Source organism: Diabrotica undecimpunctata, chromosome 5 (assembly GCF_040954645.1).
Source record: "Diabrotica undecimpunctata isolate CICGRU chromosome 5, icDiaUnde3, whole genome shotgun sequence".
NCBI classification, from domain to species: Eukaryota; Metazoa; Arthropoda; class Insecta; order Coleoptera; family Chrysomelidae; genus Diabrotica; species Diabrotica undecimpunctata.
This window is the reverse complement of record NC_092807.1, coordinates 96,232,742-96,246,332: the sequence shown is the minus strand read 5'-3', so window position 1 is coordinate 96,246,332 and position 13,591 is coordinate 96,232,742. Positions and strand designations below refer to the sequence as shown.

Below are 13,591 nucleotides of genomic sequence, written 5' to 3'. Positions count from 1 at the left end.
CCGCCCACGTAAGACCACAAGATGTACAAGATGTACTGATCGAAGACGACTTAAATAAGTTTCTAAACGACGAACTCTCAATTATAATAGGAGACCTAAATGCAAGATCCCCAAACTGGAACGACAGAGCTACGAACAGAAATGGAAGACTACTAAACACTTACTTGGAAAACAATGACGACGTTATGGCAATGGGCACTACAGACCCAACACACTACCCAGGAAACGGACTTCCTACACACATCGACATTGTAGTAGCAAGAAACCTAGGACTACAAACATAATTACAAACACTAAATGAAGGCACAACGGACCACAACCCCATCATATTAGAACTAGGAACGTGGGAAGAGAAAGTACAATCAAAAGAGTTAAGAAGAAAACTAAGTGGACGAACTTCAAAAGACTCGTGAGCACTGGAATAAACATAATTCCAGTGATAGATAACCCACGAGAAATAGAAGACAGAGTCCTAGAGTTGGAAAACATCATCCAACAAGCACTCAGTAACAGCACGAGGAAGTAAAAATGCACACGGGAAGATTTAAGGATATACCGCAAGAAATTAAAGATTTGATAAGGGAAAAGAACAGAGCAAAGCAGATAGCAAGAAGAACAAGGAACCAGGCGGACAAAAATAGAGCAAATAGGTTAAACAGAGAGGTCAAAACAGCACTACAACAACACCGTAGTGAAAGCTGGGAAAACCACATAAAAGACATGGAGGAACAAGGACAAAATATGCAAAATATTTGGAGGCTTCAGAGAATACTGAGAAATGACAGAAAGCCAAATGTGGCAGCCGTAGCTCAGTGGCTATGTTACGGGCTTAACAAGCTGGAGGGCCCGGGTTTGAACCCCGGCACCGACAAAATTTTCAATTTCTAATTTAACTGAGCTGCCACCGTTCTTCGGAGGGCACGTAAAGCCGTCGGTCCCGGCTATGAAAGTAGGCGTTAAGTCATGTTAGGCGCGCTTGCGCGACCTGGAAACCCTAACACTAGACCTTAGCCAGAAGGTTACAAGAACTTTACTTTTTCAATGTTATAATATAGATATTGTATTAATTATGACTTTTTGTTTCAGGCATCCTAGAAAAAAAATCAAAAAACACACAAAAAACGGCCCCGGCCACCAAAAAAAATTAAAAAACGCTAACAAAAACCGGCGCAAGCCAACAAAAAAAAACTAACAAAAAACCCCAAAAACCCGGGCACGTAGGGCCCAACCCCTTGAGGACCAAGTCGCCCGAACTGAGCCTGGCTCAGAGCGGAGATTTGAGGCCCAAGTAAGCAATTTTAATTCGCGGATAAGCCACAGTAAGATAACAGGATTATAGCGACAATGCGCTGTCCTGAGTTTTGAATTCGGTTAAGAAACCATGTTGGGGTTCTATTACCCAGAACCCTCACGTGAACAGCATTTGTTTGTTTTTTCTTGAGCTAATACACGTCGCTCCAATGAATTCTTATCCCTGAACGTAATTCTTAGGGGTGAACATGTCTCACAGGCTGGGTTTAATTAAATTGCTTGCTTGCTTGACCATTTGTTGCACTGACGATCGTTTGAGGAGGACATATCTTACCGTCAGAATGGAGCTAATTTTCAGACACTTAAAAGGCATGGATAACTGAATATATGGAAAAGCTATTTTCTTGTGGCTTTTAATATTAATTACTGACTTTAACAGAAAGTAACCATTAAACCAGGACCAAATTTCCGAAGTGGAAATCGAAATATCAAAATAAAATGTATTTTCAACTGAAATATCCGAATTACCCGAATTTTCTGTTTTATTTTATAGTCAGTTCGCTCAGGTTGGAAATATTTTGATAGATTCATTGTCGGAAACATACAACACAAAAATTCCTACCTCTCAGTTATTAATATTAATAGCTCAAATACACTTAGTGTTGCACACTTCCTTCAGTTAGTGCATTGAAAAAAAAAAGAAGAGCAATCTAAAAAATGGGAATGTATATTCATTAATTTTCATTGAAAACTCTCCATTTGTAAAGACTAATGTATAAACGACCATAAAATTCCAAAAATAAATTTTTGTTTTATTTGATGCAGTTTTATTTTGTTAATAAACTGCATTTGAATATTTTTTTGTTTAAATATTAATTATGCTTGGTTGTATCGTAATTTCCAGTCGGCCAAACTTTAACTAACGTAGTAAAAAATAATTACTAATACAGTTGGGACTAGCATCAGCGAACCGAGTATAATATTGATAATATTGTATCAAATACATAGTAAAGTGACACTTCTATGAATTAAAGTGCCGCTTTATAAGCGATTTTATATTTGATAGCAATAAAATATAAATATCAGAGGAGATATTTTTTGTGTATTTTGATATCACATTTTGACAGCGGCTCCCGATTCAAAAACTAAATTTCGCTTGTTTATATTATTTCCACTTCCACAAGATACTGAACAACATTCACGAAAAAAAAAAGAGGAAAATATGTATGCAAACGCATAGCTAATTTATTTTAAAGTTATTGAATGGATATCTAACTTGTTGTAATTTTGTTTTCTTGTAATTTTGAAGACCAATTTATAGTCCATTAAAAAGTAAATGTGGTTAAAGATAATCACCTGCAGATGATAATTAAACATTGAACACTAATTATTTTTGAATTTGGATATTTTTCTATTTTAACACACGTTACGCTGACACGTATTTTTGCGAAGAAATAGCATCAATCATTAATAACAATTTGAAGAAAAGTACCTAAATGAGGTATATTAATATCAAAACCGATTTTGTTAGAACGCCTAAGTGGGTTATTATTTTAATACAAGGTTTATTTTGTTTGCTTTACTATTATAAAATATATTTTATGTCCCCCAAGATAGTACAAGAATAAAACGACAGAAATATCAAAAATTATAAAAACAGTTCATACTTTTTCCTATTTTAATTTAACATAACCTATAAGAAGGGACCAACCCCCTTTACGACTAACGTAACAGCCTCTCCAAAAATTACTTATTTCTAATTTAGCGACATTAGAAACACAATTCTAAAAGCTTCAAACTTACCTTAACAACTTTTTATAACACTAGTATTTGTTTATTTACACACGAACGTTTTATATCCCAGGCATCAATGAAAACAATGGAAACACTCAATGATAATGTTTCATTTATTAATATAATAACCGACGAACTTCAAAAACAACAAAAAACGTTAACACAAATGAAAAACTGCACGATACGAGAGTTTCACGTATTTTTTGAGCGACTGTGTAATGTGTGGTTTGTTTGATTTCGATTCAGTTGGATGTAATCTCTCGTGCTCTCCGTGTTTAGGTTGGGTGGGAAGCGACGTTGTCAGATGTTTGCCAACATTCGGCGAAGCGACTCTGAAACAAAAAGATTTTTATAGTACCAACCAGAAACTGAGTAAATGAATAGATTTTTAAATTATTTGTTTTTACAATTTTCAGAATCTTTATAAATTTTTAGGAGAAATGGAGTCGATATTTTTTTTACTGTGACCATTTTTTAAATTATGTCGCCATTTTGCATAAGCAGACAACGGTGTCTGTTGCAGCATTGGTAAAATTTGACTTTTATTAATTCTGCAGACACACATAGAGACACTGATATTAAGGCGCATCGAGTTAAAATCTATGGAGAATCTATGAGCATATTAACGTGTGTATTAAAAACGGCGTAGGTAGGCGTGGCTAACGATGATACCAATATGGCGGTGGGATCATGGCCGGCTCTCAATATAATATTAAACTACTATAAAAATATGACTAGTTATTCAGAAGATTTAATCATAATCATTCAGAAGATTTGTTTACATATTTGTATACTAACCTGTAGAACGTTATTCCTGAAGATTTTTTATTAACATTGCTTCTGCTACTGCAACTAGGTTGAGAACAAGAATCCATTATTATGCAGTATCACAATATATTATTACAGTTTCTATAAAAGTATTATAAAACTAAAAATATTCGAAAAACAACAAACGTAAACAAACATACGATCTGTCAAAAGTGTCAAAAACAATATTAACAATATGGTAGAAGTGAGGTCGTTTTTAGTCACGTGATGCCCTCTCCATAGATTCTAACCCGATGTTAAGGCGCCATAGTCGTTCAAACTTAACCTAAAAGACATCCACGTAATTTAGTAGTTTGTTGAGTTATTCTTTTGTTTTAAATCTGTATTAGGTAGCTATATTTGTGATTTTCTTAAAAATTATACGCTATGGATAATATTACTTATCCCACAAAGAGAATTATGACTGTAGTTTATGTAAAACAATATGCAGCAAGTTATGGTAGGTTTTTTTAACAACACGTGTAAGTTAGATTAGGCTGTAAGTAAATAAATGTTTTCAGAAGACAGTTGGGACTCGTCAGATGAGGAATTCACTTCCGCAAATTCCATAAACGATCCAGCTTATGTTCCAAGACCGTCAGATTCTAATAATTCTAAACCTGCAACTCAGGTTCTGCCAAAGTCTAACATGGAAAAAACGCAGACAGAAAATGAATCATCCGATTCCGACTCAAGTGATACCTCATTGACAAATCACAACACAAAGTCTCCCAAGTAAACCCACCCGTTACAGAAATCAGGTCTGAACCTACTGGACGGTGGAAACATTTTCCTTTTATAGATGAATGTGGTCCTAATGACACGGTTGTGGCTCAACTTTCAAGTGGTACTCTGTTTGACTTTTATTCCGCTTGTGTGGATAATAATATAATTGAGCATATTGTCCAGCAAACAAATTTATATGCTACATAATTCCTAACAACAGAAAATGATATTCCAGCATCCTCGTGGCTACATAAATGGGAACCTACAACTATTTCTGAAATGAAAAGATTTCTAGGAATTATAGGCTACAAGGGTCTGGTGGATATGCCGGAAATAAAGAATTATTGGTCCAAATCTATATTGTATAATAATAACGTTGCGAGGAATACAATGAGACGAACAGATTTCAGCTTTTCCTACAGACTATGCATTTTGCAGACAATGAACTTTGCCCCAAAGGTGATCGCCTTTATGAAATACAAGGATTGGTAAATATTTGCAATACAAATTTTCAAGCGTTGTATACTCCAGATGAAGTATTTTTTATTGATGATAGTATAGTTCCATTTCAAAAGAACGCTTGCTTTTAAAATAATATATATATATCGCAAAAAAACCCACAAGTATGGGATAAAAATTTTTAAACTATGCGGCAATTATCTTTATACCAGGAACTTGAAAGTATTATAGTGGTAAAACTAATAAAAATATAATTACGTCTACGGATGGTGTTTCAAGATTGTCTTAGAACTATTTTCACAGACAATTTCTACAAGTCTTGAACCTTCAAATAATCTGCTTCGGAACTCTTCGTAAAAATAGATGTAGAAATCCAAAGGATGTCATAAATAAAAAGTTGAAACGAGGTGACATGATTTCGAGAGTAAAACGATGATGGCATCAGAATTACTAAATAGAGAAATAAGAAAGATGTGCTCATTCTCTCAACGATACATGTAAATTAGACAGAAGAACTAGTTAGAAGAACTGAAACTGTGGTCAAACCTAAGTCACCTATTAGAGATTACAATACTGAAAAGTCTTCCACATATTCATTTGATCAAAAGAGACATAGTTATGGTTCGGCATTACGACGCAACCTGAAGTGGTATGGAAAACTATCTATAGAGTCGTTTTTAGTAACTTGTATTGTCAATGCTTGCTTTTTATACAAATATATTGTAAAAGAACTCTTAAACAAAGCTGATGAAACTTTACCACCAAATACGCCTCAAAATATTGAATTACCAAAACGAAAGTCGATATACAATGATAAATTTGTAAAAAAAGAGGGGAATTCAAGAGTTGGTCGTAAATATTGTTGAGGTTGCTACGAAAAAAAGAAACTAAGTGAGATTCCACGAAGTAAAATATCAAAAGTTAGCACATTTTGTAATGATTGTATTGGAAAACCTCCAATGTGTCTTTCTTGTTTTAATAAAACACATTATAATTAGTGGCTGTGTACACTATTTTTTATGAAAGTAAATATTTGTCTTAAAAACTAGCATTTTTATAACCTTCAAAAAAAGCAGTCCAGTAAGAAAATTTAAAGAGTTTATAATTGTCGCCTATAAGCCATTAGCTCAGCAGACACCGATGTATGTTAAATACACAGGATTTGCAGACACTGTGAAAAAACGTGTATGAAATCATAGCAGACACGGGTGTCTGCTCTGGCAATACTAGTCAGATACCTCTGAGCAGACACCCGTGTCTACTGTAGCACTCTTCTTCTTTAGGTGCCGTCTTCTTCCCTATTTTGGGCTTTCCTTATTAAACGTTGAAAGTCTAATCCTGTCCAATCTTTGATGTTACGCAGCCAGGTCATTTGTCGTCTACCCGGGCCGCGTCTGCCTTCTATTTTCCCTTCTATAATAAGCTGAAGGAAGTTATACCTGTCGTGTCTGTGTAGCACTCAAGCTGTTAAAACATTAACGGAAATAAAAAAAAGGAAATTTTCTAAAGTAAAATTCTACCTAAAGATTGTTTAATATTTAGGTAGTCTTTTAATTTTTCGAACATACGACAACACGGTATAACAATCGGTGTAAAATCCAAACTGATGCCATAGGCTATGCACGGTGTAGGCGTTCATGCTGGTTAGATTATGCGTAAGGATTCTTCTTCTGCTCTTCATATTATTATATTGATATGAGGTATGTTGCACCAATTTCTAATGTCTCTGAACCATGAGTGTCGTTTGCCACCTGGTCCCCTCCGACCTTCAATTTTGTCCATAAAAATGGATTTTAAAAGGTCATATTTTGTCTAGCTCTCTAGAACTAATTGTATTTTAAGTGATTAAAATATCATTTACCACATAAGTTGGTAAAGGGAATTAGATATTACTACGAATTCTTAACATTTAATTCGTAAATATTGGTGATTATCGATCGGTAGTTTAACGTGCAGTATTCGTTTAACTGAAGTATTTATCTATCAAAATTTTTATCCCTTATAATACTATAATTCATGTTTGTCGTTTTAAATTATATTTGTAATAAAATTATAATCTGGTTTAACTTACATGGCTTAGACTATTAGAAACATTTTACAGAACCATGAAGTGGGTAAGAATTTTTAGTTTTCACTTTAAGGAGCATGTGCATTGTTGCAAATTAGTTTTTCGCAAAACAACTACGAGGCCGTGGCTCTTCTCAAAGTTCTAGACCTTTACATGTCACATTTCTTCTTAATTATTCTACTACTTTTTATTTTTCAACTTTTTTATTTGCCATTAATACGTCGTTGAATATTTTAAATGTAACATATATACAAATGGTATCAATATTTTCTGTAATTCTTTAAATTTTCATTAGTTCATTCTGTTTATTATTTAACTCCAAACTGTCAGAACTTTCAAGAACGTGGCAACAGTGTCGTTCAGCGTGAAGTTTCGTTATTGTCTTTGAAACTGCATGCGGACATGCGCGCTATAATATTTCATCACATCTGCATTGATTGATTAAATTATATTTGAAGATTGGAGCAATTGGAGATATTTAATAGGGTTAAAAAAAACTTATGGATCGCATTTAAGAGAACAAACAACACATGTGTACAATTCAGCCAAGGGGGATAGGTAATGACTTCCTGAAGAGGAATTAATTGGGTGTATCAAGTGGTGAAATCAACGAAACCTCAAGAAAAGTAAACTGTTGGATATAATTTTTTATTAATTAAAAATATTAAAATAAGAGTAAAAGATCCGTTTTTCATTTTCGATTAAAATTACGCCCAGAAATGTTTTATTTTTCGCACGGTATCGAGTTACTCTCCAGTCATTGTTATTTGCCAGATCATAGATCACCAAAGGTACACGGTAGACTGTGATTTTACACGATATCAGGTGTTCCTTAAGGCGGGTTGACACGATCCAAGTATGCTTGGATTCCAACTTGGACCAAGTGGACTTAAGTGTACCAAGTTGGTTGCCACGGTTAAATGACTTGGATGTCAAATAACCATTGTAAAGATAGCGGAAGTGATTGTGGAAGGTGCTCTAGTAGTTGCTGATATGTTGATACATGAGCTTGAAATCCAAAAAAAAAAGATTAAAAAAGAAAAAGTTCCACACTTATACCATCCTTATTTTTATATTCCTTTGTCTGTACATTCCATATTGCTTCCTCAACTTCATATAACTCCATGAATGTAACACTCTCCCTTTCAGACCATTTTCTTTTTATGTTTACTTCTCGTTTTTGATTTTTCGACACTGACGCCTTTTAATTTTACAATACCACACTACTTGGATCCAAGGAAGTTAGCCAGCGTCCTACCAAAGGTCCTACTTAACTTGGATAGAACCTGTTGATAGAAGTGTACTTGGATGAACACGTGACACCATCAAAGTAGCTTCCAAGTGTTGCGCGCGCAATGTCCAAGCAGACTTTAATCAAGTACACTTGGATGGTGTCAACTCGCCTATATAATTCTGAAATCTGCATTTCCTCTTTCCCCTCACTTATGACTGTCTCATTCACGGCATTGTATCAGTTTATGTTCGACGAGTGCGTATGCGATTTTCCAGACTATATCCAGTCTAACAGGCGATTCCGAATGCAAAGAAGACACTTTCCTATGTTTGATTTTAACGGTTCTCATATTATATTTTTTGATTTCCAACTCAACTGATTCCTGACAGTTTCTCGCGGTCGAAAATGTGCCTAAACTTTTTATTTAGTGTAATTCAAGAATATATAGAAAAACAATTACTCGTGTGTCACAAAGTTTTACTTAGCTTGGCTTGCGGCAACTACAACTTACTGACATGATGACAACTGAATAAGAGGTTGTCACAGGTGAGCAAGAGTAATTATTTTTCTGTACACCCTTGATTTGGACTCAATAGGTTATGAGCCCCATGTCTTTGGTGTTAGTGAAGATAAAGTTTACGCTACAATTCCGTTGTTTACTGCTTGTGTCATAAATACACTGTTTTTCGTAAGTATTGCCAGGATCGTGTACTCAAAAATGGCGTCTAACAACTATCTTGTCAGTGTTCGAAAGTTACAAGGCTGAAAACTATGAAGAATGGTAGCTTGCCGTTGAAAAGTCCCTCATACTTGTAGGCCTAAGTAAATGGAACGGAAAATGATAATATACCAGATGCGAAGGCTAAAGCCAAGATTATGTTTCTCAAACCTTCTTTGTATGTGAATGTGTGGGAATCGAAAACCGTCAAGTAAGTTGTAGTCGTTGCAAACCAATTTGACCAAAACGTTGTCACAGGTGAATACAAGTAATTATTTTCCTATACAATTGATTTCCACTCAATACTTTTCTACATATTGAGAAACAGCCGCGATCTTCTGAAGCTCAAAAAAGGAAGATGAGGAGAGAGGCAAAAAGGCTGCTGGGATATGGACCACAGCAAATTCGCAGAAAATTATTGCGAAGGTACCAGTAAACTTGAGGGTAAAAAGAGACCTCGGAAGCATATCATTAACCCTCCTCCCGCATCAAAGAGTTGCTAAACTAAAAATCAATGGACTATAAAGAGTAGACGGAAGTTAAAATTAACTTCTGATGTTCCATAAAACTTCGTCTAGGATACAAAAGAAACATGGATTACTGTGGTGGAGAGGACTGTGGAGGGCCTGTGGGAGGACTTAAATGTAGTCGATCCCAATAATATGCCCAAGCTCCCATGGTCCTCTGGCTGGTAAAGGGACTGATAAGCAAATATTAGGACTCCTCTAAGGAAACAAAATCAAGATTTTAAGATGGAAGTCTGTTGAAAGGATGGGAGGAAGCGCAAATCCTAGTATACACGATGAACAAGGTCTCCTACAGAGCATTGAAGGATGTTTATTTCAAGGAATATTACAGGTACCCTTCAAAATCATCAGAGGCCTCGATGGATCCAATCAGAGTCCTCCAGGCTAACCTCCCGCATAGGAAAGCATAAACTTACTGTTACTATAAAAAGGTTCAATGTAGCTTTGATACAAGAGCTCTGGGTTTAAATTATGATGATGATCCCGAAAAACCACCATCAAGAGAGTTTAAACAGCTCGTGGGAGATTGCAGGAAAAATGGACTGGACAATTTAATTTAGGCCAGTACAAATACCAATGAAAAAGGTGAGTCCTTACTACAGTTTATTATGGAACACCATTTAGAGTATTAAAAATTAAAAAAAAAAACAAACCAACTTTAGTAACTTCACAATGAAAGAAAGTAATTGATATAACGCGGGCCACGACTTATGTGGCTAGAACTGTTAAGAATTGCCATATGTTAGACGAGGTGTCTTGGTCAGAACATCGACACATCTGTTTTTTAATAACATGTAATATATCGTAAACTTCGTAAAATAAACTGTTAAGTATATAAAGCAGACCTGTAAAATTGTTCAGGAAGAGTTAAAGACGCCATAAGGCACACATTGGACCTACATATGGTCGCGGAACAATTTCAAGACATATCCACGTTCGAAGACAACTGTCCGGCAATAGTGAGCAACTCAACAGAAAAGTAGCCTGGTAAAATTAAAACTTTGCAAATCAAAGGACAGTCAGAACTAAGAGTGTCAAAAAGCATCGTCGTCGACTGGAAAAAAGCCGGAATCTGAAGGAAACATAACTCTTACTAGGGAAATATATCCGGTCAGTCACATGACACAATATATATGAAGGGTACAAGGTAAAATCCAACATTGTCGAAAAATGAAAAAAAAACCGGTTTACCTATCCACACTTTCTGTTTCACCCCGTGTTTCATCCTGTGTTACCCCGTCTACCCTCCTAAGCTTCGGTGTGCCTCGTTTTCTTATTCCCACCGGCTGCGCTGTTAAAATTTTTTTTATTGTGTTCGATTCCGAAGTTCGGGCTACATGTCCTTCCCCATGCAGACGGTTTCGCTTGATTGTAGTGGTAATATATTTTCCCACAAACTTAAGCTTAAAGATATTCTGCAGTTCAAGTTATATCTACGCCTCCATATTCGGTTATTGATAGACTGCACCGAATATTTTGCGAAGTACCTTTCTTTCAAAAAGCGATATAGAAGTTGAGGTTAGATTTTGGTCAGGATCCATGCCTCTGATCCATATGTAAGAAGGGTAACTATCAGTGTTCTATACAGTCTTACACAAGTTTTTTTAAACAGACGTTTATCTGTTTCATTCATTACTAATTATTACATATGTTACGTCATCTTTTGGATTTGCTAAATTGGATGGTCGTTTTTATGAGCGTCAAGACAAAATTGAGGATGAGTATCTAGAGGCCCAAATTTTAAAACAGCCTAGAGTGCACCTAAAGATTATAGGATTCCCATTTCTAAAAAACTAAATTTATGCTTTTAAAAAAATGGATGGAAAGATTTCCCTGGTTGTCATATTCTGAATATAAAAGAAGAGCATACTGTATAATTTGCGTCGTAATGAGACGTTCGCTTAATGAAGGTAAAGGGGTTCATCAGCGTGTTGGATAGCTTATATTCAACTCTTTTTGCAAATAGAAAAATGCACATTATTTGAAACTCATGCAAAAGCAGGATATCACAAACGAAATTCGGAACGCAGTACCTCGCTAAAAATAATGTCTTCTCAGTCTTTTTCATTTGATGAGCAGTTGTCTTGAAATGATGAGAAAGAGGAAAACGGAAAGAAACTAATTCCTATCATAAAAGGAATAATTATTTGTGGTAAACAAGGGTACCCCTTTAGATGTAAAACTGATTTGGGACGGACTCCCATCACGCCAGGGTCTGAATAACCACTTCAGAATGAAGGTTATTTTCGAGCACTGTGGCGGTACGAAGCCGAATCAGAGGGTAAGGATATTTCAGAGCATTTGCTCACTTCTCAGAAAAATACACTTTACAGGAGTCCACAAATACAAAATAAAGTAATTGACATTTGTGGTGATGCGCGTATGGAGCAAGCCTCGCTATGCTTGCAATATACTGATTTAAAAGATGTTAAGGTGTTGTGCTTAGAGTGTATTGTAACTATTGACGTGAGAGGATCCAGTCTTGCCAATGTCTTAGTTACAGCCCTACTTAAACGTTCTCATGTAAGTCAAGGTTATCATGGGGCCGCAGCTAAGAGTGGCTATTTACACGGTGCCCAAGCGTATATTCGTCAAGAATGTCCTCTTACTCTTTATGTGAGTAGATGTGCGAAACTGCGTTGGGCTCGTGCAGACTGTCAGTTCCTACTTTAAACATTTCGCTCAACGTACTTCCGTTATGAAGGAAAAAAGTCGGAATCTGTTACCGGCTGATCATCAAAAAAGAGTGCTTGTGATGTGTGAAAAACAGTGGGTTCAGAAGCATGAAGCCGTTATAAGATTCGAGGAAATTTATTCGGCGATTGTGCTGAATGAAAAAGAAGTCAGTTAATCATGGAAGTTTGTCGAAGAAACACTTGTGCCTCTTTTTGATAATCATATTTCACATCGTACCCTACAAGTCATTAATTTTTGCCAAAAAATCATATTCATCTTATGACTATTCCACTAAACAAAAGTCACAGACTTCAACTTGATAAAGGGTGCATTTGGGTCTTTTAAGTCGACTTATAGTCAGTTTTGTGACAGATGGCTTGTCAGTCATCCTGGTAAAGGTTTTAACCAGACTGACGTAGCTGGTTTATTTTAAAAAACTTATTATAAAATTGCAAATTGTGAAAAGACTGCAAACACTTTTAAATCGACCGGAATATTTCCGTTCAACCCACTAATATTGTCAGAAGAAGACTTACCTTCTATGGTAAGTGATGGACCATAAACCCAAAAGCAACCTAACTTGAACAAGAAATGTTGACGGTGGAAGCAGCAGCATCTGTCTCAAATAGAGAAAACGTAAAGGAGATAGAATCTGTTAATATATAGGAGCAAGTTTGTGTAAGTAAAAAAAATTTCCTTAGATATCAATAAATAAAAAAAATCAATAGCTGAGTTAAAATTTGATCTTTTAAACATACCAGTTTTAGTTAGTATGGATTAAGTTGAAATAATAGATATGTTCCTGATTCAAACATTGACAATGATTAATAAAGATGATCCAGAAGACAATCAAGCTAAACAAGTTCCGGCAGTATCAACTAACTTTTCTATTGACAACGTTGAGCCATTAACTTCCATTCTATAATATGTTACGTTTGTACTCTTGGGCCACTTACAATGGGACTATTTCCTGGAGACTTAAGCTGCACACTCTGTACCAGAGAAACTGAAACAGTCAGCGATATTTCATATGACTTAAGTCATTAGATCGCAGGCGGCAAACAGGTTTCGGAGAATATTCAGTGACTTCAAAAACGTATGATACCCATCCACTAGACATCTACAAGCTGTTGCAGGGTTCCAGCATCCTGGAATGGGTATCATGAAGGAATCCTTCCATCAGATGAATTTTGTTCTGAAGCTATTTTCTTGTGGCATTTTAAATTAATTACTATTTAAATGGGAATAAGCCACAATTAAAGGTTAAAATACGTTTATTGACGTTTCAACCTTTAATTGTGGCTTATTCCCATTTAAATAGTAATTAATCA

At 35.5% G+C, this 13,591-nt stretch overlaps 1 protein-coding gene across 1 annotated transcript in view; it reads right to left on the bottom strand.

Moving 5' to 3' along the window:
- corn (microtubule-binding protein cornetto) overlaps positions 1-3,313 on the bottom strand; it is a 167,831-nt gene extending 164,518 nt beyond the window's left edge. The window contains exon 1 of the mRNA XM_072532280.1: positions 3,055-3,313. The gene's annotated coding sequence lies outside the window, so the exon portion shown is untranslated. The remainder of the gene's footprint in view (positions 1-3,054) is intronic.
- Between the last annotated feature and the right edge of the window lie 10,278 nt (positions 3,314-13,591).